The sequence below is a fragment of the Maniola hyperantus genome, chromosome 6 (genome assembly GCF_902806685.2).
Source record: "Maniola hyperantus chromosome 6, iAphHyp1.2, whole genome shotgun sequence".
Lineage (NCBI taxonomy): Eukaryota > Metazoa > Arthropoda > Insecta > Lepidoptera > Nymphalidae > Maniola > Maniola hyperantus.
In genome coordinates, this window is record NC_048541.1 from 7,553,759 (window position 1) to 7,575,669 (window position 21,911).

Here is a 21,911-nt window from a genome sequence, read left to right on the forward strand (position 1 = left end):
TTACTCCTTCACGCAAAAACTACTGGACGGATTTGGCGGAATTGAGATAGACTATACCCTGGATTAGCACATAGGCTACTTTTTATCCCGGAAAATAAACGAGTTCCCACGGGATTTTGGAAAACTTAAATCCACGCGGACGAAGTCGCGGGCATCAGCTAGTTATTATTATATTGTAACAAAAATAGAAATAATGGAATTGGGTTTGTGCTTTCCACTTATTATTTTGTAGTTCTTTTAAAAACCTAATTGATTTTAAAAGCAATAAAGAAATATAGTTAAAACTTATAGCTAAACATGTTTTATTTGTATTTTTAATAAAGAGATATTGAAAATTCATACTCATCATTAATCAACCCTCCCACACAAGTGAAGTCCATTCATTTGCCGGATGAATTCATTTCCGCCGTGAGATCGCTCCAAAGGGAAATATGATTGGGACAAAGTGCGAGCAGCGCAGAGCCGATTTTTCATTTTAAGCCAATTTACATCAAAGGGTTTAAAATTTATACTTTAAAAAATTAACTTTGGATACCTGCAGCTCCACAAGCATATTGACAAATTCGATTGTCAATACTCGATCACGTAGACGGCTACGAGCAAACAAATCCATCCATACTATATACCTACTTCTAAATCCATACTAATATTATAAATGCGAAAGTGTGTCTGTCTGTCTGTCTGCTAGCTTTCCACGGCCCAGCAGTTTAACCGATTTTGAAGAAATTTGGTATAGAGTTAGCCTAGTCCTTCCCCGGGGTATACCCCGGGGAAGGACATAGGCTACTTTTATCCCGGAAAATCATAGAGTTCCCGTGGGATTTTTAAAAAACCTAAATCAACGCGGACGAAGAGTACTTAATAATTTGTTATTGTTAATTATCTACTCAAAACCAAAATACATTAATTTGAAACGATTTATTTTTACGCACGGAGCACGATTCAATTTCAAAGTTACTTCGATTTTCTATATTTATGAGCTAAGTTTATGATACTTTTACGATGGCCTCGGTCAAACACGCTCTTACGTTTATACCCATGCAGCATCATAAAGAGTTTAAAAGTTTATAGATATTTGAGCGAGAACTTAGGGACACTAAAATGATACATTGTAAAAATAAACTTAAACCACATCAAACTTCACGATCCTTGATCACATCTCCTACTCTCTCCTCCTACATACATAAACATTTAGACATTTTGTTGTGTATATATAATGCGTACAAAATGAGTTTTCACGCGTCATGTTATCTTTATATTGTGTCAACTGTCATCTCAAAAGTACGATTTTAGTCCTTATTTTAAAGGTGAACCGTACTTTTGACATGACAGTTGACGTATGAAGTTAAAATGACGCGTTGAAGAATGAAGAACTCATTTTGTGCGGACTATAGCCAGTTTGCAATTAGAAATGCAATGGTTGATAAGCTTCAGCCGCTCTATAGCTACCATCGGCAAACTATTTACCTACCGCAAATCGATTGTCCATTTTGTTGTAAGTAGGCACCTAATTATTACAGAATAAAACATTTTTAGGGTTCCGAACCTCAAAAGGAAAAAAGGAACCCTTATAGGATCATCAGTCTGTCTGTCTGTCCATCGTGTCTGTCAAGAAAACCTACAGGGTACCTACTTCCTATATAGGCTCTTACAACCTAAAGCAAGAAAATCCCTGCAATCCATTGCCATCGGCTCATCAAGGCCCGTCATTGAACATTGTTCGTAACTGAATGGGAATAAATGAGTTCATCATTTATCATCGATATGATGCGTCAGAATATCATCAAGCCGATGCTCGTTTACTCTATCTATACATACCAATATGAAATGAAGCGAAGTAATTTATTTCATACTAGCTGATGCCCGCGACTTCATACGCGTGGATTTAGGGATTTTAAAAATCTTGTGGGAACTCTTAAATTTTCCGGGATAAAAAGTAGCCTATGTCCTTCCCCGGGTTGCAAGCTACCTCTGTACCATATCGGTTGAACGGTTGAGCCGTGAAAAGCTAGCAGACAGACAGACAGACACACTTTCGCATTTATAATATTAGTATGGATGATATGTCTCTCCCACCAAAACTCTACCACTACCAGTACGGAAAACAGATTCTACTGAGAATAACAAAAAGAATAGCTTAGTATCTCATAGGTTAGAAGAAATTATTATTTACTAAATGATGTCTGCGGCTTTAGGTTAAGGCTAAAACTCTTTGATTTTCTGGGATACAAATAAGTAGCCTATGTCCGTCCTCGGTATCTCTATATACCTAGTTTTTGCATTACACTAAGATTCACTAAGACTAAGGCTCATGCTTGTGTTTATGTCGTATCGGTATAAGTAAGGTACACTAAATATGTGCGTTTGCGAGCGCGTGCTCGCGACAGATTGGTTCAACATGCATGCACACTTACGCAATGCCGATTAACCACATGTAAAGTTCACTCGTCTTCGTGAAGTGCAAGAACTGTACCTTTCGTCAAAATCGGTTTAACGGATGGGCTGTGAAAAGCTAGGCAGACAGACACTTTTGCACATAGATAATATTAAAGAGTTAAGATGTAATTTTCATCTCAATTTTAGTTGGGCAATTTATTCACTGAAAATTACCAGTGTAACATGAACGTCTATGTTTAATGAAAGTTACAATAAAGAGCAGTAATAGAGGTCCTGTTGGAGAGTTTTAATATTTCACAATTTTCTTGTTTAAACGAGGGAATTCCGTAGAATAAGCTAGTGAACCGTAATCCTGTTTACCTTTAACATCGAGCTTCATTATATTAATGTGCAAATAACTTTTCAGCCGTGTGACAACTACCTGCAAAAATTACTGTAACGAGCTCTGCACTTATTACGTTACCTACGAAGTGTTTATTTAACGAAATGACCGTATAACCTACTGAATTTTAAAGCTCGCTTGATTGATGCTTCATTCTGTTCTTTTTAAGGTCAAACTACATTACTTATATTACTATGGCTATTTAAACCATCGATATCATGAGTAGTAGATAGATACAGGATACTTACTTACTAGTAGTATATTGTGAGTATCCTTAATTCATTACTATTAATTAATAAGTTACTTAATAATTGGATTTTTTATCTATCGAGAAGATTGTATCCAATCGTGTTTCTATTTCATAAGGAATTTAGATTAAAGATTCAAAGCACATTGACATACCGTAACAATAGGTATTATTATAGATATTGTATCTAGATTTTTCAAATAAAAAGCTCCCAAAAGTCGCAAAATTTTGCATATGGGCCGTTACGTTAATACAACGTTTAAAAAGGCTTGGGATTCCCAGGTGACGAGTAAATAAAGTCCACGGCAGTGTTTTAAAATAAATGGCCTGTTTAAAATATATAAATGACCATTGTTTGTTTTGTTTTAAAATCTTTATATTTTGTTCCTATTTGATAAAATAGATATACGAAGGCCAATTTGATATCTAGAGATATTGAATTGTTTATATTTAACATTCTAAAGAATTTTTTTAAACAAAATTTTATTGTAAAGAAGGGAATCCCTCCCTCATACTATTAAAAATATTGTTCGAAAGCAGATATCTCTAGCATTCTAAGTAACGTAAACTAAACTGTAACGCTATACAAATATGACTGTTTTAGCAATAACGTACTCTGGTGTTTTATTAGACATCTACGTGGCGACAAGCTGAGATTTTTACCACTTCTACACCTATTCTGAATTCTGCGAATCTTGGACTCGAATTAATCCTATTCACCAATTAAAATACCATTGAATTCAAAAAAATCTTTAAGCCAACCGTAAAGTCCGCTTGTAATTCCCCAAGTTCCCAATTATTTTTGTCGAGGGCTGTAATTAAGCAGTATAAAGTGGTCGGCAGTCGTAATCCAACCACTTTTGTGATATTTAAACGAGTTTCATTACGCTTCGGTTATAAAAGCAAAGCTATTACGAGAAATGGACTGGAAACATCACGGTCGACTTCGAATGACCGTAATTGTTGACGCTCGGAATAAATATGACTACGGTGACGTTTGATTTCACAAGAATAATACCAATTTGTACCACGCGGCCCTGTTATTACCTTTCGTTAGGAGTTACTATTTTTCAGCTTTGTATAAACAGCCTTTTTACTTCAGTGGCAGCAGCAACATCAACTCTATTTTAAAATTTCAGGCGCAAAACAACACCTAGTAAATAAATGACTATCTATCGACCCAAAACCCACAGTGTCTTTAGGACTCATGGTTAAATTGACTAAATTCATACTACATCTATGTAATAGGTATAACTTAAACAATTAATAACCAAAATAAAAAGATGTCATGTTTTAATTTTAATCAAGATCGTGTATTCTGTTGGTCCCTTCGCGGAGTGTGGTCCCATTGGGGCATTAGGTACGAGTTACGACAATAAACGTAAATATTTTTGCGTCGTTATGGTGCCCGCTCATCCAGTAATTAAATTCCAGTGAATCGCACAAATCTTCACCCTATGTTCGCCAATTATGCTACCTATATCCGTGCTATAGCAGATATTATGGTGGTCTTTGAATGAAAATCATAACTCAAGAGATCCTTCTAATTTTTGATGAGTTTCGTAAAAGTGGTTTTGGAATTTTGTTTTATTAGACAGTACCATGAATTGCGATAAAATTAAATATTTTCATATCATTCTTTCCTGGAACATATTAAAAATATTTTTTAAATATTTTTGTGGCGTAAAGAACACAATAATTCTATTAGGTTACTTGATGAGATTCGAATTTCATTTTTATTTTGTAATTTCGTGATTTTTTGGCATGTAAGTATTATGGTCTATGTTGTAAAAAATAGTCAATAGAAGGTGGAAAAGTGAACCCTAAATCAAGTCGTTAAAAAGAAGAATAAATGCATATACCAAAGCATAGGTACCTTAAGCAAAAGGCTGAGAATACGATACAGAATCTAATTGCCCACTAGCCTTGGCCATTTCTCTCACAAGTTTTCTTATCGCCCCGCTTGTTAGATCTCTAACGATAAGTATATTATAAAAATAAAAACAAAAAGTCTGTAAAGTAAGTAGTTATTGTAGCTACACCATTTCTGAATCAAAATTTAATTACTCCCTAACCTCAACCATTTTTCTCACATGTTTTCTTCTTTAAAAGTTATCGTCCCGCTCGGTAAGTCTCCTGTGATATACCTATTATTTATTATAAATAATGTATAATTAATTATATTTAATTTATATTTTATTAGTTAAAAACAAGATAGTTTATTACCTTAAAATAATAATAACATACAATTCTATTAAATAAACTTAAATCTAAATTAAAAGTACTTAAAAATATTAAAATAAAACATACAAACTTAAATAAACCGGGTTGCTGGGGTGAGGAAGCGAAGGGTTTCGTGCGTGACATTCGGGAAAGTCGTCTAAGGGAAAGAGGTTGCGATCCGCGCTCTGGGGCCTACCTGGTCCAAAGGTTGTCCATCGCCATTCAGTGTGGCAATAGTGCCAGCTTGATGGGCACCTTTGGCCCAGGGGCAACCAGGGGCGGACTTTTTGACGACGTTTAATTTTAAGTTGGTAAGGTTTATTTAAGTTTGTATGTTTTAATAATGTATAATATACCAGTATATATTATATAATATATGTAATATACTGATTTAATATTATTTAATTTATTATTAACCGATTTCCAAAATGGAGGAGTTTCTTAATTCGGTGAGTATCATAACGAAGTAACAAAACAATAAACGTAAGATAAATTGTAAATAGAGGGCAGAAAAGTGAATCCTAATACGTATTTAAAGGCCGATAGGAGGCGTCAGGAAAAAGAATAAATATATTAATTAGCACTAAAGTCTGAAAATACGATACAAAATTTAATTACTCCCGAGCCTCAGCCATTTCCCGCACACGTTTTCTTTTATAAAAGTTATCGTGCCGCTCGTTAGCGTCTCTTCCTTATTATTTCCTCCACGACTGTAATCTGGCCTCTCAGCTACTTGAAACGACTTGTTCTTTTTCTTATGTGTAATTGAAATATATTGCCGTAATATCCACCGGACCGGAACTCCACCTCTCCGTCTCGAGCACATCACCCTGACTTTTCATTACTTGGCGAAGTGATTTTTTTCATGAGACAGAATAATAATTCATTTTTGTACCTTCTTTATGAGAGGCACTTGAAAAGTACTTACGAAAGAATGAGAGTGCGCGGTAGCTGGAATTATTTTGAAACAGTAATATTTCTCCAAATTATTTTCATTTTTAATTTGTTTTGTAAAGATACCGTATATATTCCTACTTCATCCCGTGGAAATAAAATATCAAAACTTGCATTGGTGGACATTGGTATTGGATTCATGCGAGCTATGATGGGTAATTTTTAAAACAAATATATGTATTATAATGATCCAGTTACAGTTGTATATTACGTATACATGTTTTAATGTAGATAACGGGTAGGTACATACCACGATTAATTTGATGATATTTCAACTTGTCGCACGAGTCGTGGTCCCGTTGTAACCACGACTCATGTTACTAGGTCAACATATTATCTACAAATCAAAATCATCAAATTAATCGTGGTATGTACCCACCTGTTCCCTACATTATAGAATGTAGGTATATTAAACCACGAAATAAGCTTACAATTTATTTTTACTTAGCTGATTTAAGAGGCACTAAAAAAGTCGCTTCTCTCAAATCTGTCTATTGTTAGCTTATTGAAGTTAGTTTAATGAATTGGACAATATTTGACTCATCCGATGTCACGCGATCTGTGGCGGGGAGCCATCTTGAATCGATTTGTATAAATACCAGTGTTTGAAGGTTTTTAAGCCAGTCTCGTTCCGACTCGAGACTCGACGACTATTAAATACTTTTGTGTTAAGGTCGATATTTGATTAAGTGCTTACAATAGCAATTGTGCCCTAATCAAGTTAATATTGCAGTTAGGTTATTATAAAGATTAAATCTCTCAATAAGCCTCTACGCGTTGTGATCTATATTCACGTGCAAGCTTTATATGAGGGAACATTTTAATAACTTATAAAATTAGTTAAATTTAACCTGCTTTTCTGACTATTGCTTTTAGTTCAGAAGTGGGATCTAACTTACGTTGCCTTGATTTTGCTTTGCCATCTACACAGTTATATTTTTGAAAACGCGAGTAATTTAAAGTAACTAAAATTAAAAATATACCCGCAGATATTTTTTTATAAAGTACCCGCAATTTTCTTGTTAAATTTGAACAGTTAGACGCCACCGAGTTTCTTGCTGGTTCTTCTCGCTAGGCCGTGGCAATCCGAACCAGTGGTAGAATCGCTTTAGAATCAAGTAATTTAGTACAGTAGATGATGCAGATTTTGTGTACATCGAATGAGAGGTCAAACGTTTAGATTTATTGTTGTGTGATTAAAACTGACAGCGGGCAGTTCAAGGAATGTTTTCATGTTTTGATTGATAATGGGCGAATACCCTCTGTTTTAGTTGTTGTGAACATTACGGGGTCACGCAACAAAACAGTTTAGTTGTTGTGAACATGAAGGGGTCACGCAACGGGTAGTCGGTTATTTCACGAGACGTGAAGAGGATCAGGAAAGGCCGACTGTTAGCTTATTGAAGTTAGTTTAATGAATTGGACAATATTTGACTCATCCGATGTCACGCGATCTGTGGCGGGGAGCCATCTTGAATCGATTTGTATAAATACCAGTGTTTGAAGGTTTTTAAGCCAGTCTCGTTCCGACTCGAGACTCGACGACTATTAAATACTTTTGTGTTAAGGTCGATATTTTGATTAAGTGCTTACAATAGCAATTGTGCCCTAATCAAGTTAATATTGCAGTTAGGTTATTATAAAGATTAAATCTCTCAATAAGCCTCTACGCGTTGTGATCTATATTCACGTGCAAGCTTTATATGAGGGAACATTTTAATAACTTATAAAATTAGTTAAATTTAACCTGCTTTTCTGACTATTGCTTTTAGTATATTCTATAAATATTGCGCATAGGACGTTCCTGCTAATGAAACCGTTAGTGAAAAACCAATGTTTAAAGCTCCTACAACGTACGAGTAGGTACTTACGCTTCTCCAAAAACGTTTTGTGCGATTTGTGTAAGTACCTATTAGATCAGGAAAGGATTTTTTTAAAAGGAAATTAAAGATCAAAATAGATGTTTGAGTAATTTAATTGGCAATTAAAATTATGAATTTTATCAATACTATAAACTACTTTGTCTCCGCGTCGAAAATTATGGGATTATCGCGACTAATCTATCTGAATCCCCAATCATGAGCTTATCACGCAGTATAAGTTCAACCGACTTTAGTTGGATTATAATATTATTTCATTGAAATCAAAGGGTCTAGATAGTCACAAGTGGTTTTTTTAATAAAAAAGTAATATACTGTCACTAATAGTGAGTTACGAAATAATGATATTCTACCGCAAGCTGTTATTAACCTTTTATTTATTTATTTAAAATTTGATAAGGTATACTAAGGTAAATTTGGTAAGGTAAGTTTGATAAGGTACTAAAATGAATTTGGTAAGGGCTTTTAAATAAAGTGTACTGTACATGTAATGTGACCATAATAATTTATAACAGACATAGCAGATTGGTACATTTGGTTGGAGTTCCATCATAGGTAAAAATAATACTTGTAGTTATATCCACAGCAAATAACTACTTAAACATAACCAAGTTTTCGTGTGTATAATAGAAACTAATAGCTTGCTACTTAAAATAAATGGAAGTCCGGTCGCTCTAGTAGATCTAGAGTGTAGTACTTACCTACCTAATGGTAGGGTGAAACAGTCAAACAGGCTGGTTATTATTGGCGGCTATGCATTGTGGGTACACGGAAATACTCGTGACTTTATCTGCCTACTGGGGTTCCGATTATAGCCTACCTACGGTACCTACTGTAATGTTCTTTGTGCCCATTACAGGTTAAAAAATTTGAGCTTAAATTGTACTGAAAAACTTTAACTCTAATTTTTTTACTACGGAAATAATCATGTAGGTATTTGGAGTTACTATTTTGACACTGGGTAGGTACCTACTATTCCTATAGTAAGTACTTACTTCTGCTATTTACCTACTATTTTCAACGTTAATATTTTGATCGAATGATAATGAACTTATTTATTAGATACGATGCACTATACAACTTAAAAAAATATTTTACCTTCAAACTAGCAGCAAAATTAGCCCTCACCAGAATGGAAACTGGTGAAACAATGTTTGACTTTCCATTAATGGTTTTGTTGCAAAATGTTTCCGTGTTCAAGAGCGAAAGTTCCAATTCGTTAATCTCATATCCAGTCCGCTATTTATAGTAAACCACACATTTTTATTTCTGTTTTATAATAAATACCAGTTTTCAGTATTTGGTAAAACTAACAGTATTTTGTGGGCATCAATTTCAAAGGGCCCTTATACAATCAATTTTCTTCGGCTATCTTTGAGGGGTAGATCAACTGAAAGGGGTTGATGGATGAGCATGTCAGTATCAATTAGGGCTTTCGAATACCGGATTCTTTCAATACCGATATTAATACTGAAGTTGTTTTTTCAATACCGGAATCCCGGGATCCCGGTATTGGTTTGTGAAAATATGATTTTCAAAAGAAAATTGATTTTTGAAGAAGTGTTTCCGAAAAAAGTAAGTTGATCGTATTAATTATTATATTTTTTAACTTTCCATTCCATTACATCAGCCTGTATGCGTCCACTGCTGGACGTAGGTCTTTCCAAGAGCACGCCACCAAACACGGTCTTCCGCCTTTCTTATCCACCCATTTCCGGCTTCTTCAGATCATCGGACCAACGGGTTGGAGGTCGTCCTACACTGCGCTTTCTGGAACGTGGTTTCCACTCCAGAACACCTCATTGACAACATGACCTGCCCATTGCCACTTCAGCGCTAATCCTTTGAGCTATGTCGGTCACTTTTGTTCTTTGAGAATTTCCTTGTTCCGGATTTTATCCCCTGAGAGAAATACCCAACATAGCTCGCTAACTAACTTTTAATTTGAGGACCAAAACATTTGTGGAATATCCAACTGTTCATGTCTACTTTTCCGCTCCATACGTCATTACAGGTAGGACATACTCAATACTAATTATTTAGAAAATTTCCTTCAAGTGTAGGTGAAACACTTTAAAAAATTATAAAAATATAGTAAAAAAGCAAGTATGTCATTTCTCGTTCAAAGAGCTGCATTGTAATAATGATGATGAGCGGGTCTTCTCCGTTTGGCCGGAACGGCCAAGCGGGGGTACGGGCCTCGAGGCATGGCCTCCTTACCCGGGTGGGGCGCAGGGCAACTTTGTGCCCTGGTGACTGTTTTTAAGTCGGAATTACACCGACTTGGGCCTGCCAATCTTGGCTTATGGCCCTAGAGGACTTGTTCTGTTTGTTTGTTCTCCGCGCGCGGGCGGCGGCGTTCGCACTGTCGCGCGCGGAGATGTTTTCGGTCCAGGGTCGTCAATCCGAGGTCGGTCTCCGCGCGACGGCGTTAAGTTCGCCGTCGAGCGCGGAGACGAGGTCAAGTCCGGTGGGTCTCGCGTCGTCGTAATCGTCGTCGCTTGGATCATTTGCGTTCTGCGACAATGATGGCGATCGCAGGAGCTCACGAGGTAGTTGACGCCCGGTCGGCGGTCTAGGGATAAGTGGAGCGATGCCGTGGAGGTGCTCGTACGGTCCGTTGTCCGCGCGCGCAAACATGCGCCGCGCGAGTGTGCGGACGTACTCCTCCACGGTGGGCGTCTTGAGGTCGCGGTGGATGACATCGTTCCTCACGTACCTCGGAGCTTCCACGATTAGGCGCAGGCACTTGTTTTGTTGGACCTGTAGGCGGCGTCTCTGGTACTCTGAGCAGAATGAGTACCAGGCTGGGGCCGCATACGTCAACCGTGAGCGGACATAGGCTCCGTAAATTCAGAGCTTGGTCTTCGGTGAAAGGCTTGAGGCGAGGACCTGGCGCAACATCGACGTGGCTGCACGTGCCTGGTTGACGGCGTGGTTCACCATGGGAACCATGTGCAGGCTTACGTCGATATGACACCCCAAGTAGCGCACCGAAGTCAGCCACTCTATGTCCTGCCCTCGTAGACGGAGTTGACGGTAAGGCTGCCGGGCGCCGAACAGGATGGCGGCTGTCTTCCCCACGTTGACGGCCATCCTCCATTTGTCCAGCCACTCCGGTAGCAGGTCCAACAAACGTTGCAGCCGGTTGATTGCGACGATCTGGTGGTATGACGACGTGAGATACGCGCTGTCGTCGGCGTAGATAATTGTAATAATATGGGCCTTTGAAAGTAGTTTCGATAACTGCAAAAAGATGTCGCTACTAGATGGCAGAAACAGTCGCTTCAGTACTGAGTGAGCATACACATCAAAAATTTCGTCACTGGCAGTAAGCGGGCTGTAGCTTAGTGGTTAGAGCGTCGGGCGCGATCCCAGGAGACGCGGGTTCGATTCCTGCCGGTTCGCAATTTTTGATGTGTATTTAAAATTATTTAGGACATACTCACTGAAGTAGTGAGTATGTTTAGTTAGTTTCCAGTTTCTAGTTTCTAGTACATGTCTTGCAATTCACGAAGGCGAACGGACTTTACTTGTGGTTACGTGGTATACACGCGCATTGCGTAAGTGTGCGTGCATGTCGGCCCAATCAGTCGAAAGAAAACGCTCGCAAACGCACACATTCAGTGTACGCTACTTATACCGATACGACTTAAACACAAGTATGAGCCACTCGCCTTCGTGAATTGCAAGAACTGTACATAGTTTATGGCTTCTGGACTCTGGCTACTGGCTTCTGGCTCCTGGCTTCTTGCTTTTCGCTTCTCGCTTCTCGTTTCTAGTTTCTAATTTCTAGTTTTAGTCACTTACAAAAAATATATGCACTAGAATGAGGATCTGTCACTGTGTAGTTTAAATAATCGCCAATACCGGTATCCCGGTATAAGACATTTCAATACTGGTATTGAAAAAATACGAAAAAAGTCCGGGATCCCGGTATTAGCCAGTACCGGTATCCTGGTATTGGAAGCCCTAGTATCAATCCTTTAAGTGACCGTGTCAAGCGTCTTTTAGGCTGGATTTCTTTTACGCCAAACGCGAACAGGGCCGTGCCCGTACCGTGGTCTTTTCCATACAAATTTTACGCTCTGAATGGGCATCCGGCAGTCTTGCATGACTTAGCTTCATACAACGTCATGCTCAATTGTTTGAATGTTGCCTCGTTCGGCGTAATATAAATCATGCCTAATGACACAAACATTATACTTACTTAACTTGTACTTCGGTCCTAAGCTAATTACTTCGAAAAGAATCGGTAACGAAATTTACTACAAAAACTTTTCGTTTCATATTTAAAAAACACAAATAAGAAAACATCAGTTGACTTGTAAAATAAGTCTTCATTACACACAAAACAAAATAAATCCGCTCAGAAGTAAAACCCTCACCAAGTTTTATTGTCTTCACAACTCTGAAAGTAAATTACCCGAACAAATTCGCTCAGCCCTAAATCTGGAGCTTATCAGAGGGCTCGGCTGAGATCCTTATATTGAGAAGGAGCTATCTCGATGAGCGCAAGCGACCTCGAGCCGTCGACACCTTGCTTTGACTGCTTAGATTTAAAAAGTTTAATTACAAAGTTTTTGCTTATCTATTGAAGCAGTTTCTTGTATAGATACGATTTTATTTGGTCAAAACTACGAATTAAATAGACGAAATTTGTGCCGGCAGCTGCTCGTTTCAAATACCATTGTCATATATTATATCTCTTGTAGGGACTTCTACACGCCAAGGTCTTACGCCACCTGAATCCTAAATACTTATAAGAATATTAAACAAAAATATAGGAACATTCATTTATAAATATTTTCTGCAATATTTAATAGTGTACCTAATAGAATAAACAACGCAATCCCCTTATTCGAAATCCTGCATTCGCATTAATTTACATTTCAATACTTGTATACCGTTCTAATGACGAGGATTAGGCCCGTAGGCGTTAGTAATGAGCCGACATAGAAATACGGAACAGAACCATTAGTTTTCCAGCGCTTTCCCATTAGGTAAGCAGGTGTTCAGGATTAGTAGGTACTTACATAGAGAAAAGTAGAGGATTACTTTGTAGATATGACTTTTTTCACCTTCTAGATAATAAATATGTAAGTACCTAAGTACCTAGATAATTACTTTCCAGACTGTTTTTCATGTATAGCTGAAAAAGGCTAGCTGATCCGACTTCATTCGTAATTTCTGGTAATGTTCTCTTAACATAATGTTTTAATGGAGGTCTGCATCTACATCCAAAATTTTAAAATTCCAAGGGTTTAAGCTTTAAGACCACGTATAAAATCAGATAAACTGCCCGGTTGCAGTTGGTATAAAAAGTACGTAAAGAACTGCAAGATCTACTTTTGTGATAAACTACCTAATACAGGACTTTTGATCACTAAGCCGGTATATATATACGGTAAAATATTTTTGAACCACAACATTAGTCTCACTATCTACTAATTTATCCATCGTATAATTCGTCTAGAGGGTTATTTAATAGATAGTATAAGTATAGGTGTATATTTCGTAATCTATGTCGGGATTAAATCCATGTCAATTTGCATTTTATTATAACAATATAGCCCTTAAGCCTCAACTACCAACACGGCTTTGTGAAAGATTAATTCAAACTCTCGTTCGTGACGATCCTATACCGTTTTGTCTGTGAAACAACGCAAATGGAATTCGCGTAGTTTGCATTCTATTAGCCAATAAATTAAACGAGGCCTTTATCCAGAAAAACCGTAAATATACTTGACTCATTGACTCGGGTGTTGTTTATGTGAACAGTGAAATATGTGGGAGCTTTTTTATAACATTTTATCAGATTGGGACTGTTTTTTAAACTATTAGTAACTAGGAATTGCTCGTAAATTCCCGAATAAAGTACCTATCCAAAATAAATTACCCAAAAACCGAAACGCTATTTGATCTGCATTGCACATAGGTACCAGTCCTGACGACTAAGGGATTTACAAACCAAGCATACATGACGCATACATCAATGGCTGGTTGGTTCTTCAAGATGACGAGAACTGCATTCACTTCCAGCACTGAGTACACTACAGATCTCGGTTTATTACGTGTTTAGCAACAGCACATTGTACATGTTACATTGGGATCTTGAACAGTAGGTACCTATACTTACCACAAGCTTCGTTACAAAGTTTTCATCGCCTTGAGCTTACTTGCTTCACCGTTAAACGCGGGAATACACCTAATGATTGATTACAAACAAAATAACAAGCGTACGTTGCCTGTAATCGATCATCATTATTATGTTCTCGCCGACCTATTTCCTTGTTCTTCTCGGTAGAAAGGACATTTCGATCTAATTGTAGATGCACTTCTGGTTCAAAAGTACTTGTGAAAAATCTTTATATTCTATTCTATTCCTAAAATAAGAAGTTCTTTCGAAACTATCTAAGTGTGTCCGATTAGCAAGGCTGTATTTAGCTACAGTTACCAAAAAATTTAATACATAATATATACCTACGTAAAATAAGTAATACATTCATCATTTCGCATATCTACCTACCCTACTTATTAATAAAATAAAGTACTCAGCATTCCTTTATCTTAATATATAAAAGGAAAAGGTGACTGACTGACTGACTGACTGACTGACTGAATGACTGACTGACTGACTGACTGATCTATAAACGCACAGCTCAAACTACTGGACGGATCGGGCTGAAATTTGGCATGCAGATAGCTATTATGACGTAGGCATCCGCTAAGAAAGGATTTTTGAAAATTCAACCCCTAAGGGGGTGAAATAGGGGTTTGAAATTTGTGTAGTCCACGCGAACGAAGTCGCGAGCATAAGCTAGTGGTTTATAAGTTGCTTAGTTACTAACAAAAGTCCCGCTGTCACAACTGGATTGTAACATAAATCTACACAGCAAAAGTTGTGCATAGTTGAGAGACTGACATAATTGAAACTAGAAACTACACTAGAAAATCTGACTGATACCCTTTCAGTGCCTGCTATACGAGTAGCGAAGTTTAAAAGAGCTGCATTCCAAACAAGCACTTCAACTTTACGCATTAATTAAATACACTTATTATAATTTAGCTTCTCAATTGTTGTAATGTATCGCTCTTATGTATAAAAGCTTTTCTACTAATTTGTTTTTATCTACTTTATCTACTGTAAGAACGTACGTATCTTTTACAAGCAAATAGATATAAGTACCTACAAATCTACAAATGGGCCAAATTTCAGCTTTCTAGGTCCAAGGGTTTCCTTGGACCTAGAAAGCTGAAATTTAGCCCAGAGGTTCCCTTTATAATGTAAATAAGGAATAATGCCAGATTTTTTTAAACACGGGAAACAGGAGTTATATTTTCGACAATCGAACCACGGGTGGTCGCTAGTAGCTAGGTAGGTATATTATATAAATCAACCATATAACATCTATTATATTGTGTAATAATCCAGAAATTAAATTAAATGAAGATATAAGTACAAACAAATACAACACTTATAAATCTTAATACCAAACAAAATTAACAAAGTGCAATTTCATAAATTACAAATTGAACATCACATGTCCGCTCGCCCTGACCGTCTGAGCCAAAGTGAAAAACTCTCATAGGCCATTCGAAAGATCGTTTTCCGAGATAGTGCTTCAGCCGCGTTCGTAAATACTTTCCTGACAGTTGTCACGGGACTTCCGTTTAAAAGGCGGCAACCACCACAAGTGCGACAACATTAATCAACCTATTGTCACCATCGTTTATTTCATGATCTACTAATGCAAAATTGTGCAACTTATATTATGCGAAATAATTTTTAAAAATTCAGTCTCTTCAATTTCAGTTTTGATTCATTTAGTAGTCTAATAATGACTCAATGGTACTAAATCCGTAATTAATACTAAAATGAGGTTCAGTGGAGTCGCTATGGAAATCTATTAATTTGGCAGTAAAACGTGGCCTTTTCGCCAATTAAATATTCGGTCCGCTAGGCGAGTGAAATTTCAGCAACTGTTAGTCTCATTATTATCATAATTAAAATTCATACCTACCCAATACATCGTTCCGATTAAGACAAATTTGAACATTAAACTTGATACCCGATGTTAAAGTGGTTAAAACATCTGCAGTACTTAACAGAGGAATCATTCATGTGTTGCCAGCTTTTATTAACTTAGTCTTTCCGGCCTTTGAATACCTAAATGAAGCCATATCATAATTTTGATGGAACACCGCAGTCGGGACCATGGAGCTAAACACAATATTTATTAATAGAATGTAGTACTGTGGTAGTAGGTATCTCTTACAAATCCTCCGACCACCATCACATGACTTTTATCACTTGTATTTCCGAAATTACCTATACTTAGGTGTTTAAAATTAAATTTAAATCCTGCAGCTTACATTCACTTCACACACAATAATAATTGTCACAGCCCGATCTGTCCAGTAGTTTGAGCTGTGCGTTGATAGATCAGTCAGTTAGTCAGTCAGCTTTTCCTTTTATGTAGGTATATAGAAGAAGTTCCAGTAGGGTCGCAGTGATAATCTTTTAATTCCGTCGTTAAAGCGTTGCCGTTTCAGCAATAATTATTCAGTCCCCACAGCAATTAAACCCAATACTGCCGCCAAACTAAAGGCATAGCCCGTATACGATGATCAAATTACGATTTCATTGGCCGATAAAGATTGCGCAAGGATCTGGGAGCCTGCGGATTGATCTGGGGGCCCACCGCATTATTATGTCATGAAGACCATAATATGAAGACCTACTTCATGACGAAGAACCTCAGCATATGAGGCAGAGAGATAGAGTCGGTAAAGATTTTTTTTTTACTTATTAGGTACCTAGTTACATTCACTATTGCTTAAAAGCTGTGATAGCTTAGTGGTTAGGATGTCCGCCTCCTAATCGGAGGTCGGGGATTCTATTCTGGGCACGCACCTCTAACTTTTTCGAGTTAAGTGCATTTTAAGTAAGTACGGGAAAGAAAGGAACAAAATATATGATCACTTCGTTGTCTGTCTATCTGCCGTGTCTGTCAAGACCCGTCAATAGGTTTTGATTCCCTATAAGAGGCTTTCCATTGACCTAGAATAATGAAATTTGGCAAGTCATCATCATCATCAACCGATAGACGTCCACTGCTGGACATGACACAGAGACATAGGTCTCTTGTAGGGACTTCCACACGTCTTGCGCCGCCTGAATCCAGCGGCTCCCTGCGACTCGTCTGATGTCGTCCGTGCACCTAATGGGAGGTCTTCCAACGCTGCGCCTTCCGCAGCAAGTAGCAATGTCATAATATCACAAGTAAAGGAGAAAATCCAAAACCATGAATTTGTAGTCCTACATCACAAAAAAGTGCTATTTCTTGTACGGCGGAACGGAACCCTTCGTGTGCGAGTCCGACTCGCACTTGACCGGTTTTTAGGGTTCCGTACCTCAAAAGGAAAAACGGAACCGTTATAGGATCACTTTCTTGTCTGTCTGTCTGTTAGTATTATAGTTATAGGTGTTACATGAAGCCATATTATTAAGAGATTAGATTACTTAAAATTTTAAAAATATTTTAACAGAATAGAATTATAAGTATTAGATTTCATAGGTACCTATCTTACAATTTATTTTGTAATAAAACTTCGTCAAAGCTGCCAATACGAAATATAGAATTCTTTTCTACCTCTGTTTTATTTTATATCGTATAAACTCGAAAACGAACCAAATACACGGACAAGCTGTAAACTCGATTACGGATTTGAAGGAACGAGTAAACAAGCGAAGAAAATCAAGGTAAAAGAAACTGTTGACACTCGTACTTACCTACTTACATACCTGCTAAAACACGGGAAATAAATCTGTCCGAGATTACAGGTCTGCAAACTCTCATCCGTTTTGGGTTCAGTATAGTTACAGGCCACATAACCGGATGCAAGCACGATTTATAATGATTGATATTCAGAGTACCCACGTTTAGAGTTCGTAGTGGTGGCTTGAACAATATTGCGAGACCTTCGTTATTTTATATAAGCTTAAAGTTTCTCTGCTTACTGTTCCCAGCACTGGGAGAAACGTTTGTTTGGATCATGGTTGCCTTGGGAGGTAACAGGTAATGAAGGTGTAAAAATTTTTACAAAAAAAATAAAAACCGACTTCGTTACATAAACACTAAAAATTGAAAAATAATTTAATTTATTACCGAATATATCATGTATACAAGAGTTATTATAGTTCCATAATAATACTTTTTGGTGCCGGTGCCAATTAGCTTTAGCTGCGCGAATCGTCTAGACTTCATATTTTTATGGGACTCCACAATGGCACCGACCCCAAAAAATATTATTATGGAACTATATTAACTCTTGTATACATAATATATTCGGTAATAAATTAAATTATTTTTCAATTTTTAGTGTTTATGTAACGAAGTCGGTTTTTATTTTTTTTGTAAAATTTTTTTATTTCACAATTTTTAGTGGCCCCATGGAATTATGCTATGACTGGTTAAAAATCTACTGTTTACTAAGCTATTACACTGATCGCGAGCAATTTACTCTTATCCGTTGAGGAGTTCCAGTATCTATCTTCGAAGATGTTCATCAGATCTTCACCAAATTGAAATGGGACCAACTTTGAAGTATACCCTTTCAAACAAAAAAAGAATTTTCAAAATCGGTCCAGGCGTTTTTGAGTAATCGGGGAACATACAAAAAAAAAAAAAAAAAAAAAAAAAAAAAAAAAAAAAAAAGATTCCGACGAATTGAGAACCTCCTCCTTTTTTTGAAGTCGGTTAAAAAATCTTACGTTAAAGTATAAAGTCTAATTTTTAGGGTTCCGTACATCAAAAGGAAAAACTTTCCTAAACTAGAAAATACTGAAAACCGTGAATTTGTGGTTACATCACACAAAAAAAATTAAATTGTGGTCATGAACTAATAATTAGTATTTTCAATATTCGAAGTAAGATAACTATATCAAGTGGGGTATCATATGAAAGGGCTTTACCTGTGCATTATAAAACAGATTATTTATTTTTATGCATCATAGTTTTTGAATTATCGTGCAAAATTTCAAAAAAATACGACTGTAGTACGGAACCCTCAGTCCGGCCGTCAGTCAATCAAAAAAAACCGGCCAAGTGCAAGTCAGGCTCGCACGAGCCTGACTCGCACTTGGCCGGTTTTTTTTTCAACAGATATTAGAGCTGAACAGATTGAAAATTCATAACTTACCTACCACATCTGCAAGCGATGCCATCTTACTAGGTCAGCCATTAATATCAGAATGAAGTTCATCGGGGTCACAGTGAGATTCTATTAATTTGGCCGTAAAGCGTAGCCATTATTCAGTTCCCTCGGCAATTAAACCCTTTGATGTTCGCCAATCTAAGACAGGCGCCGTTTACGATACTCAAATTACGATTTCATTAGCCGTAAAAAGACCGAAATGCTCTGTGAATATTCTCAAATTGAACAGCTATATATTTATTGCATTTATTTTCCTAAGGCATATTTTTTGATATGCCGGCGACTTCGTCCGCGTGGATTTAGGTTTTTGGAATCCCGTGGAAACTCTTTGCTTTTCGGAGATAAAAATTTTCATCAAAATTGGCTAAGCGGATGGGCCACAAAAAGCTAGTAGACAGAAGACACTTCCGCATTTTATAATTTCAGTATGCAGTATAAGTACCATGTAAAAGAAACCCCATTTTAGATCTAAAATAATTTATTTCGTGTTCCTTTTTATAAAACAATAGCTTAATCTAGCTTATATTATATTTTTACAATAAACATATTATCTACCTATATAATTGGGATCTGTCTACCAAAACATATTTTATATACAATAGGTAATAATTTTTATACAATGACAATATACTTGTTTATAATATGAAAATAAATTGAACTTGTTAAATATGCACTTTCTCGTAATAAGCGAATACAATTTCATTTAACATTAATGCGAGTTGTAATTATAATAGGAATTCATAGTTAGGAGATGCTTATTCGCACTAGTTAAATTTTATTCATGAAATATTATAAGTTACAATATAGAGTCTTCCCTACAATTTATCCGCGTGGATTTTGGTTTTTAAAATTCCGAGGGAGGAAATTTCCGTTTTTCACTCTTTTTTTATTTTCTGGGATAACAGTGGCCTCCGTTTCCGGGATGCAATCCGTCTCCGTAAAATCGATGATGTCCGGTACTTTTTCCAAGTAAATTTAGGTTTTTATAAATCCTATGGAAACTATAAATGAGGAAGAAACCGGCTTTACTCACGTCCGGTTTTACGTTAGTAAAGCCGGTTTCTTCCACATTTATAATGGAAATCACTCACGCACGATAGTTTAAACCCCATGGAGACTTTTTGATTTCCCGGCACAAAAAGTAGCGTTCGTCCCCGTGATGCTAGAGCTATGTCTGGAGTCTGGACCCATTTTTGTCAAAATTGGTTAAACGGATGCGATGTAAAAAGCTATCACACCGGCATTTTCGCATTTATAATATCATTATGTATGAATAATTTCCTTTCGATTTTAGATTATATAGGTAGGTACTTAATACAGTTGCGAACAACACTCTAAAGTTAACTAGTCAATAAGTAGTCTCCTTACTATATCAATAACTAATTGCTACTTAGTATTTATTAAAGAAAGAAAAAAACTAAACTATAAGCTTTAAGTAAAGTGAACTTAATTCAAACCTATTAGCCTGAAAATTATATTCAACTAATTTGTGCAACAGTTATAAATTCGGATATTTATGTTAATTATGTAGGTATAATTATTTTTATCATTTTACAATAATAATTCATTTTTCTTCTTCCATAAATTGGATTGTATAACTAGGTACTTTAATAACATCAATAACAATATTACAAAAAAATTTAAGCAATCATTGCATCCCAACAATTAACATTAATTTATTATTTCAATGCAAATTATTTAATACTGGCGATTCATCTATCAATGGAAGGTTATTGCTTTATTTTCAACTTACTAAGTGAAATACTTACAAACTACGCAAATTCTTTACATAATGCACAAAAATATTAGTCAATATCTTATTATATTTTTATTTCAATATTCTATAAGCATGCTTCACAAGGCACTATTCTAGCGAGATTAACTAGTAACTTAGAGAAAACAATTTGAAACATTGCTATTAAATTCGGTTTGAAACTCCGAAATGGGCCTAAAATTACATTTTATGGCAAAAAATCAAGATTAGTTTTTAGAATTCAAACTATCATCAATGATTTATTGAAGCCAGAAACCGGTAGCAATTCACTTCTTTTAATCAGCATAAGCCCGACTGAAAGCTTCACATTCCTTTGGGATCCTTAGCGCGCATTCACACTCAACGTATTGTCAGCCACCGACTGTGAGCGAGTGATACACAATTTACTGCTTTTTCATACATAATCACCTTTTCATTCATACCTAACCGACAATACTCTAGTACGATATACGTAGTCGCGGAATCTTGGCGGCCGATATTCAAGTAGTAGGTACGACTTCACGTTCAGATTGGAGCTCACAGTGAGCCTGCTCACACTCGACGGCTAGCATTACCTAAGTGTGAATGAAAAGTTGAATATATTATATAGGAAAGCAGTAAACTACGAAATACTTGCTCACATTCGGCGACAGACAATTCATTAGATGTAACACACGCTTATGGTATAACTTATAATGTATTGTATTCTGTGGTTATAAGCTGGTTGGTTTCTCGAACCTCCCGAATTGAATTGAATCGAAATTTGATTCGAACGTAGGTAGTTGAGATTCATCATTATCATATTCATGATCAACTTATCGCCGGCTTACTGCACGGGTCTTCTCTAAGAATGAA